At 43.3% G+C, this 15,288-nt stretch overlaps 1 long non-coding RNA gene and 1 pseudogene across 1 annotated transcript in view; one reads left to right on the forward strand and one right to left on the reverse strand.

Annotated features, from left to right (window-relative positions):
* Nucleotides 1-15,218, reverse strand: part of LOC119730304 — a 28,627-nt gene extending 13,409 nt beyond the window's left edge. Inside the window, exon 1 of the long non-coding RNA XR_005271359.1 lies at nucleotides 15,164-15,218. This is a non-coding gene — a long non-coding RNA (uncharacterized LOC119730304). The remainder of the gene's footprint in view (nucleotides 1-15,163) is intronic.
* Nucleotides 9,651-11,484, forward strand: LOC119730302 (annotated as a pseudogene).
* Nucleotides 15,219-15,288: the final 70 nt, after the last annotated feature.

The raw sequence follows: 15,288 nt of genomic DNA on the forward strand, positions 1-15,288 counted from the left end.
ACCGGTCCATCTCCTAATTGTCTATGCAAGGGCATGCGCAATACCCCCAATGAGTCCGTACTTCATACAACCTAAATTCATGCTGCACTGGCGTCAAGTGAGCGCAGAGCAAACCTTCTTTGTCATTCATTGAACGGTCTCCCTCATGTCTTAATATCGAATACATACAGCGCAGCGGGGGATATGTAACCGAAGGAACAGCCCATGACGTATACTGCTTTGTTGCAACGCGGGATTGGGTGTCAGACAGAAAGTGTGATACACGCTGTAAACATAATAGTCTGATACCCTTTCACTATACTTTGTGATAAACGAAACTCTAATGTCGCAGCGAGCGCATTAACTTCAGCGTTCTGACAACAGTCATCGTGATTGCAAACACGCAGAAAACCTGTGACTTCAGAGTATAAAAGATACAAAGAAGACATTTAATCTGTTCACATTGTGCCCCCAACCCTGGAAGCGATCTGATCAGTTGTTGTTTGAATTGCGCATTTAAATAACGTCTATATATGTATTTGGATATTGGGCTAACCGGAAAGCTTTTATTAATGTTCAGTCTTCGTCTACTCAAATCAATAGTGTGCTTTAATCACAAGATTACGGATACAGTTGTTTATTTTTTTATGCTTTTTTTACAAAAAGTTTTCTGTGTAATTAATGATCTTCGGTGGCTTTTATCATCATCACGAAGAAATGTTCACACCACCATCAGAATAGATCAAGGGAAAATAATAAAGGTAATGGTAATAACAACAATAAAACGAAAAGACGAAAAGAAAATCAAAGGTTGAAAGCTCTCCGTCTATATTATTGTTCATCATCGGTATACCTCTTTCCCTTTCCTGCCTTTGGACTATCTGTTGAACGAAAAAAATAAATTAATGCACGTAAATAGAACAAACTGGGGAATTCTGATCTTAATACTGAACAAAATACCAAACCCGTTTGCTTTAAAAGTCAGATTCAGGGATTCATCGGTGCAAGTCCATATACATTTGTATACATTTAAGGGGAGAAAAACGTACCACGTAACTAATTGAAACCCATGTTCACTGATCACTCAAGCTTTTCAATAGGCCTGCGAGGGCAATGGGTCACCAACAATAGCAGTCCACGGGAGGGATTACCGGCGGCGCGCCCTTTGATTTGCCGGGTCTTTGTTACCCAGCAGTGAGGATTATCGCCTTGCAAATTGCTTCTTTTGTTAGGTTCAGGAGAGGGCCCACCAGTCAGACTTGTACTTCGTTCTCTTAATCCGAGCTCGCCCACTTTGGAGAGGAGTCCCAATCCCTTTCTCGGAGTGGGCGAGGCTTAGCCCAGACCGTCTGGGAACCGGGCGGTAAGGGATCTCATACCTAAGTGTGCCAAGATTTCTCCCCGATCCAACACCATCATTTCAGAGAATCAGGACTGTTTTCAACATCTAAAGGACCGCACTACGATATCTTGGGTAGCGGTCACTTGAACTGGCGGTGAATTGAACTAACTGAGAGATAAGTCCGTTGTTAATTAAACACTGCACACTAATCGCTGTTATTTGTTTTCGCCACCCATCTTACGCCCGCCCATAATCAACGAGGTTTTAGTTGATGCTGGTAGTTACGAATGATAATTGTTGTGTTCGTACGTCAATAACACCCGATTAAGGAGAGACTGAGATTAGGGATACTTTTCTGGTTGCTTCGTATTGTATTCACGTTCCATGTCATGCCATAACACACTAGAGTACACCCATTCTGGAATTTGTATCCTTGTAGAGACATTTCTTTGTTCTCGTGTAGTAAAGTTTTCGAGTTTGAAATTGAAGTTTCAAAATGCTCTAATTTTAACCAGAATTAATTTCCTGGGCTGAAATTTGGACTAAATATCACTTTTCTAAAACTCTTCCATTTGCGACAGATCAACCCACCTTGGAAATTACTAGTTTTTGAGTAAAATCCATATATCTATTTCGTGAAATTCTTGTGGAGACGTATTCATCTATAGAAATGTTCTTGCGGAGACGTATACAATCTTTTGTTCCCTATTGTGTGCATGTCTCCTTAAGGTAGTAAATTCCAGCACACACGTACTAGAATGTACAGACGATTAACAAATGACGTCATACACTGGTTGCACTATAAATAGATCACTGCAGTCTGCATACACTACATCCTCTCCCCCCTTAATATGGAAGCTGTACACACACACACACACAAATATCATTTTCAACCCGATGAAAATGTCCTCGACTGAAAATTCTGTCTATAAAAGCAATGTCACACTTTACACAAAAAAATGCTAATCCTACAAACACTTGTTGCAAGAAAACCAAAGTTCAAAACAAAGAAAATCCTTTTTTCCATAATTAAATCCAAGTCCCTAGACAAAGTACATTGTAGCAATGGCTTTTTTCTCTTCCTGCCCTTAATTTGAATAAACAGAACTTCCCTTAGGATTTCCTTCTTGTTTGGTTGCTTGTTTGTTAGTTTTTTGGGTTTTTTTACACCCATGACATTCCAATACCGTACAATTTCAACTGCAACCTTTTTTGTTTGTTTCAAAACTACAACTCTAAAAACTTGTTTAAACAACTTGAGTAACAAGATAAACATTAACACAACTGTAACAACTCAAAGTGCAGTACATGCACATTTTAACTCTCATGCCGGCCTCTGCGAACAACAGTTAGGTTATTCCATAGTCTCAATGAGTCTGTCTGGGGTTTGCTGACCCTTGACGAACGACGTAGGGGTTTGGGTGAAGCACTGGAATCTGCGGTTACGGTCGGTGTCGCCGATTGTGAAGTCTGCTCACCACTTGTGATGTTTGAGGGTGGCGCGTGTGTACGTTCTGTCTGAGGAATTTGCGAGCCAACGACTGGAGCTGTCTCAGCGGTAGGGATAAACACCGGAATGGATGCGAGGTCAGACATATCAGTATCTTGGTGAGCTGAGGTGTGCATCCCATTCCTTGAGTTCTGAGAATGACTGGTTGTGGACCGTTCTGCTCTTCTCATCTGATCCACGTGTCGTTTCCACACTCGACCATCCTGCAAAATTACCACTTAAGACTTTGGGGCTGTGCGCTCTGCGACTGTGGCCAGCCACCAAGTCTCTTTGCAGCGGAAATCCTTAACCAACACATCCTCCCCCGCATAGAACTCGCGGAGTTGGGTCTGTTTGTCGTGGTGCAACTTTTGGTTGCTCTGCATGTTGACCACCTTGCGTTCAACGTCCGGGCGTAGCAAGGACAAACGAGTACGCAGTTCGCGTCCTAGGAACAAACTCGCAGGAGTACGACCGGTTGTTACATGTGTCGTAGTGCGATATGTCAACAGGAAACTGTCGATACGTTGTTGCAAACTCCGAACACTCGATTTGCTTGAGCTGAGAGCGCGTTTGAAGGATTAAACCATTCGTTCTGCTGCACCATTACTTGCGGCGTGGTACGGTGCAACTCTTACGTGTTTTATGCCATTCACCTTGAGGAACCATTGGAACTCCTCACTTGTGAATTGCAGTCCATTGTCAAAGACAAGTTGGTAGGGGATGCCATACCTGCTGAATAAGTCTTGCAGCACCGTGATGGTTGCATTCGCGGTGGTGCTACTCATGTGGAAGATCTCTGGCCATTTTGCGTATGCGTCAATGACGATCAGGAAATCGTGACCATTTTTCTGCGCGAAATTGATGTGAATTCTGTGCCACGAAGAGCTAGGCCACACCCATGGCATTAGGGGTGCCACAGCTGGAAGGTGTCTAGTCTGTTGACAGCTAGCACAGAGACGAACAGTCTGTTCGATGTCGCGATCGATGTTAGGCCACCAAACGTAGCTTCGTGCAATTTCTTTCATCCTGACAATTCCTGGATGCGCATCATGTAACTCACCCAGAATGAACTTCTCGTACTTGTAGGGTATCACAACTCTTAATCCCCACAACAAACAGTCCTGTTCCGTGGATAGTTCCTGTCTGCGATTGAAGAAAGGTTTGAGGCGTTCGTCCCTTACCTCTGCTGGCCATCCACTTTTAGTGAACTCTAACACGCGCGAAAGCACAGGATCAGTTCTTGTAGCCTGTGAGATCTCCTTACTGGTTACTGGTAGGCTATCGAGGCGTTTGTCTTCGATGTTGTAGATAACGTCTTCATCGTCCTCCTCCATTGTGGGTAATGGGAGACATAAGAGCGCATCCGCGAGCACATTCTGCGAAGATGGAATGAACTGCAAGTTGTAGTCAAATGCGGACAACATTACAGCCCATTGCTGAAGACGTTGTGCTGCAAGGGTTGGAATCGACGTCTTGGGACAAAGGATGCGCTCCAATGGCTTTTGATCAGTCCGTATGGTAAATTTCCTTCTGTAGAGATATGTGCGGAAGCGTTTGAGACCGAACATGATTGCCAGGGCCTCCTTGTCCAGTTACGCGTAGCCCTTCTCATGTTTATTGAGTGAGCGTGAAGCATATGCTATGGGATGTCTGGAGCCGTCAGCGTACACATGCAGCATGACTGCTCCAAGTCCATATTGTGATGCGTCTGTTGCGAGCTCGAGAGGGAGTGCTGGGTCGTAGTGAGCGAGAAGTTTGTCTGAACTGATGGCGTCCTTCACTGCCTCAAATGCCCTGGTACATTCATCCGTCCACTGCCAAGGACAATCCCCGAGCAGTTCGTTTAACGGATGGGCCATGGTCGACAGGTTGGGAAGGAACTGCGCTTGGAAGTTGACCATCCCCAACCATGAGCGAAGCTCTGTGACATTCTGTGGAACTGGAGCGTTGCGTATCGCGTCAACCTTGTCGTCGGTTGGCTGAATCCCTTTTGCAGAAATGCGACGTCCCATGTAGATTACGCTCTCCTGCATGAACCGACACTTTTCGGTCTTCAACCTGAGACCGTATTTCCGGAATCGCTGGAAAACGTTCTTTACGTTGCGGAGATGTTCCTCATCCGTCTTGCCTGTAACAAGCACATCATCCATGATTGCTTATGTGCTGTCCAGACCTGCTAGTACTTGTTCGATGAATCTCTGCCAGATTGCAGGACTCGATGAGATACTGAATGGTAAGCGTGTATACCGATACAGTCCCTTGTGCGTGTTAATCGTGACGTATTCTTGGGATTTGTCGTCGAGCAACATTTGCTGATATGCGCATTTCAAGTCGATTTTGGAGAATTTCTCCCCACCGGCTAGCTTGCTGAATATTTCCTCCGAAGTAGGTATGGGGTACTGATCGGTGTGGATTGATTTGTTTACAGTGTTTTTGTAATCCCCACACAGGCGTACCGTACCATCTGCTTTGGGTACACACACCAGGGGTGTCGCCCACTCGCTGAAATCAACTGGGTAAATGATTGTCTCTTGCTCCATTCTGGCGAGTTCCTTTTCGACTGCGGGGCGAAGAGCCAATGGCACTGTGCGAGCCTTGTGGAAAACTGGAATAGCGTCTTCCTTGACGTGCAGTGTTGCCTTAACTCCACGTACTGTGCCTAACTCTGGCTGAAAAATGTCCTTATATTCACTTTTCAACTCGGCGATTGGGTCAGAATTCACACCGTATTGACCCTGAGAAAACAGATTAGGCCAGTCCAGCTTGAGAACTGTCAACCACTCCCTGCCCAACAAGGGTGGTGCGTACTTGTCTGCATGGACGATGATTAGCGGTAACGTTGCTTTCTGGTCGCCGTACTGAACCTCGACAACCAGTTGGCCCAAAATTCGCAATTGGGCACCCGCGTAAGCGTGTACATGTAGGACACGATTCACCGGTTGCATTGGAATGTGAATAGTCTGACTGGCTCATGATTGATGCAGCGGCACCTGTGTCAAGTTCCATTTGTATGGGAATGTTCGCGATCTTGACAGGAACCTTGATAGTTGAAGTATGGCTGTACGTATCGGCTGTCGTGTCTCCTGACGTATCCGCTTTTGAATTATCGGAAGTCATAACCGTAAAAAACCGAGTCGACGAATGTACTGTCATCGCGATATGCGTCATCAGTGGGATCGTAAAGTTCGCGGGGGTTTTCGTCGTCTCCCACATAGCGAACGCATCCTTTGGGCTTGGTTCGCTGTTGGGGCGTGTATTTCGTGGTTGGTGGTGCAGGGCCTGATTTACTATCAGACTTGCACTCTGACTGCAAATGTCCCACTTTCTTCCACTTGTAGCATGTGGCACTCTTGTATCGGCAATCATCGCGATTGTGATTGTTCAGTCCACAGCAGTCACAATGCTTCCTTGGTTGCGATGACCTTGGCTTTTGCCATTTTTGATTACGCTTGTAGTGAGAAGTCACCCTATTCACTGGTTTAGTCTCCACGGTGCCCATGTCTCTCACACTCTTTGCAGCAGCCTCCTCTGCGAGAGCGAGATCCAGAGTTTGTTGGAAATTGTAGTTGCGAGCGAGCAGCTTCTTTTGGATGCTCTCAGACTGCAGCCCACACGCAAACTCTCCTGCAGTTGATCCCCCGCAAAGTCACAATATACAGCCATTTTCTTCAAATGAGCAACGTATTCACAGATCGATTGTCCTGGCATTTGTCTAGCATTATGAAATCGAAATCTCTCTGCGACTGCCAGTCTCTTGGGTCTGTAGTGTCCCCGTAACAGTTTACACAAATCCTCGAATGACTTTTCCTTGGGTTGTTGCGAAAAAGACAAGTCTTTAAGTGTCTTATATGCCGTGAAACCAATGCTGCTCAACAAAATAGCCTTGCGTTTGACAGCGTTTGCCTCTGTCTCCGCAATGTCCACAGCAATGAAATACTGATCAAGTCTCTCCAAATATGTATCAATATCACCGTCCACTGGGTTAAATTTCTCGAACACAGTTCTCTGAAAAGTCGCCATTATCGTTTATCGTAGAACGTATCGTTACTATGCGTCGTCAACCATGCATGGACCAATGGCGATGTACATGTACGTTGTACTGTACCGCGCATCGTGTGTGCAAAAGTTATCACCGTACGTGTCGAGAAAACTTTGCAAAAAGTTCGTGAAAACTCAGGGTCGTTTCACACAATTTATAGTCCGTAGATAATCCTCTGCGTAACCCGTGTGTTCAAGGTTCATCCTCGTCGCCACTGTTGTGTTCGTACGTCAATAATACCCGATTAAGGAGAGACTGAGATTAGGGATACTTTTCTGGTTGCTTCGTATTGTATTCACGTTCCATGTCATGCCATAACACACTAGAGTACACCCATTCTGGAATTTGTATCCTTGTAGAGACATTTCTTTGTTCTCGTGTAGTAAAGTTTTCGAGTTTGAAATTGAAGTTTCAAAATGCTCTAATTTTTACCAGAATTAATTTCCTGGGCTGAAATTTGGACTAAATATCCCTTTTCTAAAACTCTTCCATTTGCGACAGATCAACCCACCTTGGAAATTACTAGTTTTTGAGTAAAATCCATATATCTATTTCGTGAAATTCTTGTGGAGACGTATTCATCTATAGAAATGTTCTTGCGGAGACGTATACAATCTTTTGTTCCCTATTGTGTGCATGTCTCCTTAAGGTAGTAAATTCCAGCACACACGTACTAGAATGTACAGACGATTAACAAATGACGTCATATACTGGTTGCACTATAAATAGATCACTGCAGTCTGCATACACAACATAATAGTTGGATATCTACAAGGTTGCTAGTACATTTGTAGCTGTAAAACGCCGCCATTAACAATTGCTCTCACATGGATGTCAAAAGTACTTTTGAGGTAAGATACATGTAAGATACAATTTTTACGAGTTACGAAAGATTCTGTCACGTCAAGTAACATTATCCCATTTTTCTGAAATATGATAATGTTTTAAGTTTGTTCCCCGAAAACTTCGCCGAACTGTATACATTTTCGATCAGTCAAGTTATCCCTTTCCTTTTTTGGGGCAATATTTGGTCTGAACCCTCTCAGTCAGTCGTTGATGTTGTAAAATCAAACGCCACCGGAGACCGAAGGCCCCTTTAAAAAGAATTCCCCGAAATTTCCCACCTGACAAGGAACTAAAAGAAACGACCGGTGTTGTAAATAAACACCCAAACTGATGAATGAGTATCGTGGGGTTGATATTTCCTCGCTTCCCTCTGATAATGTGAGTCAGAGGTCCCAATCGGGCAGAGGTATAACCATGAATTATCGAGAACTGTATTCTATAATGGTGTAGCCTGTGCCGCAAGGTATAATGCGCCGGGAAATGTGTAATATTTGCATCATATCTTGAAATACATGGGAGGAAATTCGCTGTGTAAAAAAAAATTAATAAGTTAAGGCCCCCAAAAAAGTCTCCGGTTTCTGGTATGGAGCTTGCCCAAAAAGTGGTGCGGCAACTCGTTTTTTTTTTTTTTTTTACCTGTTTTTTTTTTTTGCTTCAAATGTCGGCTGATGACTGCAAATGGTGCCCGACTAAACTTAGTGCAAATATTATGGGAGACCAGAGAGGCCACATACATTGTAAAGCTTATTCTCGATCATAACCCCATCATTAAAATTGTGCAGCAGCAGGATTCCAGTCAAACCAGTGAGTTTGGTGGTTTTGAGACATCATCTTTCATTGAAAAAAAAAACCTTTTTCATTTTGCCGACGCGCATGGCTACGGCGACGTCCGCGCATACCAGAAACCGAAGACTTTTTTTTTGGCCTTAGCGCGCAAGTCCGAATTTGTGAAATATCTGTATACAGATTTTTATCCGTTAAATTGGGTATAATATCAATTGAGATTTCTGTGGCTTTTCTGAGCATGTGCTGACTTTCGGGAGATACATATGTTTTTAACTTATGTCGCAAAAAAAGATCAAATTTCGGGAAACGACATGTGTATGAGACGTGGAGTGAAAACATTTCTTTTGTTGGTGTTCTGTATGTTGTTTTTCCTGGCTACGGAGTTCACTGTTGGGTGTTGCTGCTCAATAAGTTGTAAGGACATTAATAATAATAGGCACGTGGTTCAGCTATTCTCCCCGCGTTTGGTGTATTTCCATGGGTTCTTGGCGGGAGGTTGGTGGACGGACATCAATAAGTCAGCTAATCGACGGGTTCGTTGCTCGCAAGCGCATAAGCCCATTGTGACACAGGGTTTTCTTCAATGGAAGTTGTACTCCAGGCCCGTTGTCGCGTTCTGCTTCATGTCTTTGCAATTATTTTTTTTGCTCAAGGATACTCGTGGCACGGTGTATCCGTAATGCCAACGAGTGACTGGTTCTTCACATTGAAAAAGGGCCATCAAAGTGAGGAACAGTGTAACTTTTATTTTAGAAACCGCCCACCCGGAAAAATCTTATTGTGTATTAAGAAAGCGAAGGAAGGTTTCTCGTGTTTATTAGGCAACAAATTAATATTAAATGGCACAATTAATGTGTTTGTGTTTCAATTTCTGGGTTGGCTGCTGCCTTTGAAAACACGGATCCCTGTAGCTAAGTGGATTTGTCGATAACAATTACATTGTGTCCATTCGCAGGCGAAACCTTACGACTTGAAGTCAAGTCGGTAATTTGGCCGGGTTTTGGTCGCCCGTGGACAGCTGAACGTCACTCACCGTGCATGGCCGCTGTCAGTGATTGGCAGGTCTGCTACCAATGCGATAGTGTTATCGTCCTTGCGTTGAATTAAAGTGATACTAAGGCTTAAATAATAATAACATTAAACATTTGTTTTGATTGCAGGACATCATCAGATTATGCAGCAGCATTATCAATGAGATACAAAACTTCACTTAACGGATAAGCAGTGAGTCAGATCAACCAAGGATACTTGTACAGAAGTTGTATTCTTCTATACAAGCTGTTTTCCTTTGAATTGTTAAACGGAAGGTCGTCACCATGACTGGCGGACCGGGCAGCACCAAGCGCCACTACCGTCGGCTGCTGGACAAGCTCAAAGCCTGCTCCAGCCGCATCTTTGTCAAGACCCAGATGCAGAACCGCATGCAGGAGCAGAGACTGAAGAAAGTGGTCAATGTCCTGGAGAAGGATCGGGACCCCTGCATCCGCAAGTCTCATGAGGGGATCTGGCGAGTGTCGTCTAAAGAGTGCCCCATGCCGCGGCTGGCCAAGCCCGCGCGAGGGGATGCCATCGTACCTGGCCCGTCCCCGCGCCACGACTCTCCCCACCCCAGCTGAACTAGCCACCCTGCTTCCTAAGAAGAGAGTCAGGGGACAACAGCACTATGCATCTCACGCTGAATCGGTGGCCACCAGCAAACCGCCTCCCAGAGAATACACCAAGATGTCCAAGAGAAGACTGTCCTCGATGAGATCAGATCAGGTCCAGATATATCACTATCGGAAGGTGATGGAGGAATTTGAGGAGGCAGTGGAGGTCTTTCCAGAAGGCAATGGGACAGAAGAGCATGCGACTGCTGCGGGTGGCACCGGAGAGAAGATGGAGACACCGACGCAGGGAGACAGGACTGATGGGAAGTGGGCAACACCGGTGACTAGGACAAAGAGCGTTATCAGCGAGGCAAGCAAAGCCCTGGCAGACAATGAGAGTACGGCAGCAGCTGAGGAATCAGTGAGAATTGTCATGAAGAAGCTCGGCATACGTCCTCAATCCAGCCCGATGTCTTACTCCCGAAGACCGCGGCCAAAGAAAAGACGCCCTCAGACGAGTGTCGGTACCTGCGCCACCATTGCCGAGCAACAACTGGACTCCAATAGCAAGGTGCTGCGAACCAACTACCTGGACATGTACAAAGCACAGCTGAAGAACCACGTCCGTCGCATGACTTCAAAAGGTGAAATGCCAGCGCCGTCTATATGCATTGATGACATGTCACCACACCACGGCCACCGTGATGAGCGACCCAAGTCGGGTCTTGACATGAGCGTCCTCTCGCAGGCGTCCACTCCCACCAAGGCCCCTTCGCTGGCCCACAGTAAGTTTTCCTCGCCAGCCTTTTCACCCGAGTCACGTGGGATCAGCAACAATCCTGGTGCCAAGATAGAAAGGCAGTCCACCCTCATGCAACAGACAGCCTCGTCCACATCACGCTCAACACCGAGATGTCAAATGCGCAGGGTCAGCACGCAGATCATGCATGCCACCACCTTCGACACGCTACAAGATGAGGTGCAGAAAATGCAAAGCTACCGCAAGTTCCGGCGGGAGTCTCTGCAGATGGACGATGTCGCCAACCTTCAGGACTTGGAGGACGGAGAACTGTTTGAAGAGATGAAACACTGTCGGTACATCAGGTGGGCCAAAGCAGACGAAGCTTTAATCGAGGAATCCAGTGAGAACGAACCCTTACAACACCAACTTGCGCTTCTGACCCTGAAGTACGTCCCTCAGGGCCAATCAAAGAAAAGTCGGAACGAAAACACATAACCAGACGATTTATACTTCACACAGTTAATTAATTGGCAGTGTTTTAATTGGATTAAAATTTATTGGATTAAACATCAAATGTTTAATATTAAATGAACACTTCTAGTCTTCTACTACAGTATGTTATGAATTTAGTTAGACACGGTTTTTGTGTAAATATCCATATCTAGCCGAGGTATGTTACTTTGCTCAGACAATCTACATGTACATGTACACAAAATATCTTTCGATTATTAAAATCAAATAATAATATAAATGAAAGCGATATGTATTTTGTTTTGCAAACAACTAGGCCTATAAAGCCTTTTTATTCGAACTTATTTCAGCAGAATGTGTAGTTTGTGTGGATAGCAAAATTCATTCAAATACTTTTGACTTACAGTCGTTAAAGGTTGCACATGTGCATGTTTCAAACTGTACAATCTGATCTGCAAATTATTAGTGTCAAGAAAATCATTTAGTTCAAAATACTCAATTCGCAAAATACATGTACCCTTAAATCCTTGACTTGCATTGACGTATTGGATTAAACTTTCAGTAGTACCAATGCGATTTCATAGGTTATAACAAATATGGGTAAACTTTTTTTGAGGTGCAGGTCTTACTGCACGTATTGTTTTAATGATTGTGCACTTTCATCTGGAATGTGCCATTTTAGAATCCAAAGACACGTTGTCCACTTGACATGCTTAGAAAGTCAGTTTCACATTCCACAGCCATCTTGAAAACAGCGCCACAATGTGACTTACTAAAGCCAGTCGAGGGGAACAAATTTGTAAAAGAGATACCGGTAGGTCACTGCCACATTGCAATTTCTGCTTGATATACCGACTTTTTAATGCCAATTTTAGAGCCTGCACTGTAACATAAAGACTAACAACTTACACGAGGATGTCAAGACACAAATACGGATCAAAATTTATGTATTGGCCTACAGATTCCACCCCCCCCTTTTTTTGGTAGCCGAAAACTTCTTACTAGTTCTTACTTTTTATTTTATATAATTTTTCCCCAATCCTTGGATTTGTAGAGACGCCTTTTCAAATCCAACTTAAATTTAACAAAAACGGTTTATTTTGACTTCCCATACATGTACCGGTATGTGTGACTGCGAAAACTTGTATTCAGTTTTATTCACGTTTATGTGTGATAGTGTTGGATTCAGCTACATGTACAACACTTATATACTGTACATGTAGGCCATGTATCCCGAGTGACTGGTGATGTTTTTTGCAGTCAGTTCACAAGTAACTGGTTGAAAATTGAATATTTTTTTTAAATGCATCACTACATCAAGTCCAGAACTTTGGTCTGACCAGAGACCCACAACCTGGAAAGTTAAGCGCAAGATGTAAAGGGTAACTCTGGTGACACTATTGGTTTGCAATTATTTTTGGTGCTACTGTACATGTAATTGGCGATTTGGTCGCTGTTGGATCCGGTTGAAATAAATAAATAAATAAATAATCTGAGTAGACAATTTGATCAAATTTGAGTGCATTTTACGTTTTGAACTTAAGCCACCTTTGAGAATATGATTGAAAAGTACTAGGCCCTACATGCCTTAGGTGCATGTATATCTAGGCTGATTACAAAGATTACGTGCACAAACAGTAGATTGTCCCTTTTTGACAACTTTTGAGAGCCCTAGTTGGAGAGACGCATTGCGTGAATGTACTGGTACGCGGCCTTTCGTGTAATTATGTCATCATGCCAATGTTTGTGTTGGACATTCCTCACTAAATATTTGCATAATTTATATAACTGTAGCATAATGCTTCCGTCTTCAAGTTAAATTTATTATCATTGTACTTCCGGTTACACTGGAAGTAAAGGTCAAATGGTATGTGCCCTGGACATGCTGGAACAAAATATTGCCAGTAGCAATGTCTGAAACAACAAAAAACTAGAAATGTGTTTGTGGACAAACACTGAGCTGTTTGGACCGTTTTATTAATGACTGCCGTAAAGGAGTTTCATCCAGGTCGAATGAACATGTACATGCGTATTCTATACAAAAAGTGTCTATCCTACGTCCCTGACAATGCATGAACATAAAATCTGTCAAAGTTAGCCGGAAATCGGCTAAAACGGTCACTGTGGACAGGATTTGACCTCAGCAACACGTGCGCTGCGCGCGGGCTGACTGACTACGATATGTACAACGTACGGGCATGTACATGTACATGTACATTGTGGACTGTGCATGTTTTAAAGCAGAGTTATTGTCAACCTGAAGTTTTAAGCGTGCGCAGGGCATGTCCGAGTTTGCTTATTGCCTCGAAGCTTTGAAATATTTTAGACCTACCCTTACATAGACAATTAAAGTAGAAATTAATATAAAAACTGCCATGGTTGATTTTTCAGGATTTCTTTTAAGGAAAAAGGGTCTTTTCATTATAACTTCCGGTCTGATGACGTCATACACCTTAAACTTCGCACACGTCTTAAGTGGGTCAAGGTCATCATATACACCACTATTTAGGCGATTCCGACAAACTTCGCCACAGACATCTATTCAAAATACATTTTTGAAAATGTTCAACCTGTCGCTAGAGGGCGCTCGAAGATTGCATGACGTCATCGGTAGATGATTTGAAGAATACTATCAGCCAAGAGACTAACACAGTTAAAAGCAAGTTCATATCTATTACCACTTTTAAATAATAAGCCACTTTCGGTTTTGGCCTTTTTCGACCGGAAGCAAGGGCCACGTGATTTTACGCACACTGAATGAAATAAAGTCCTCAACCTACTCTACCACTTGCCGGCAACAGAATGCTGCGGACGCGTACGGTTGATTTCTTATGCATTTTTAAATATTAAAAGTGTCACAATTTAATTGCCTATAAATAAACACCGGATGACGTCATCATGACGTCATCATTACACAATGTTGTTTGAATTAGGGTCATTGCTTGGACAAAGATTGGTGTAAATGAATTACTGGCAAAGTGTCGAAAATGCCCTCTGAAAATTGACATTTTTTTTAAAATTTCTGTGTACAAAGTCTATGGGAAAAATTAAATATTCAAAATTCTATAATAAATCACGTGATGACGTCAGCATGACGAAAAGTTTCGGCGCACATCTTCAGATGGTGGTCTAAGTGTGTGCCAGGTTTGAAGTCGATCGGATTTGAAAAAAAGCCAAAAGTGACTTGTAGAACGAAAACACGTGTTATCCTATGAGAAAAAAGTCTGAAAAATAAAAGAGAAAAAAAAAAATAACAGAAACAAGAGCTGTTTCGGTGTGTACACCGAAACAGCTAATGAGACTGTTCCATTATAAAGTTACATGTATAGCCTAATTAAAAGTTCCATTATAAAGTTATAGCCTAATTAAAAGTAAGCTTGTAATTTGATACCAGGGGATGTCATGATGACATCACAATTTCTTTTACATCTTCGGACCAGGGTTCAAATTCCATCTACATGTAGGCTTTATCGTCATCACGTGAACTGTTTGGAAAAGATGTGGTTCGTTTTGATTTTGAGGCTTCTGTCTGTAATTTAAATTCACCCAACTTTGACCTTCCAGTAGACCCGGAAGTAAAGGTCGAACGAGTTCACGTAGGAGGAGAAAACCCGTAAAGAATTATTGTCCAGCAAAAAAAACCCAAAGAATAATTATTACCATTTCAAAAAGGTGATCGGGTCGTACCCGATCAAAAAATCCCCAAAAACATTCAGTGTGATGAATCCTGCTTTTGACAGATTTTCCACTTTTTTTCTGTCTTAGTTTTATTGTGCTGAGCATAAAAATCGGGCAAGAAAGATCTTTTGCTGTTACTCTCTCAACCGTTTTAAAGTACAGTTAGAGCATTTTCTCTTCAAATATGAAAAAGTCTTACTTTGCAGTACTTCGAGTCTGTTCCATCCCTGTGAAGCACCAGCAAGGTAGTGATGTACTTGATGCGGTCCTTCTCCTGGGCTGTATAGTGCTTCTCAAGGGAGCTCTGGTCTGAGTCTGTTCCAT

The sequence above is a fragment of the Patiria miniata genome, unplaced genomic scaffold (genome assembly GCF_015706575.1).
Source record: "Patiria miniata isolate m_02_andy unplaced genomic scaffold, ASM1570657v1 HiC_scaffold_22, whole genome shotgun sequence".
NCBI classification, from domain to species: Eukaryota; Metazoa; Echinodermata; class Asteroidea; order Valvatida; family Asterinidae; genus Patiria; species Patiria miniata.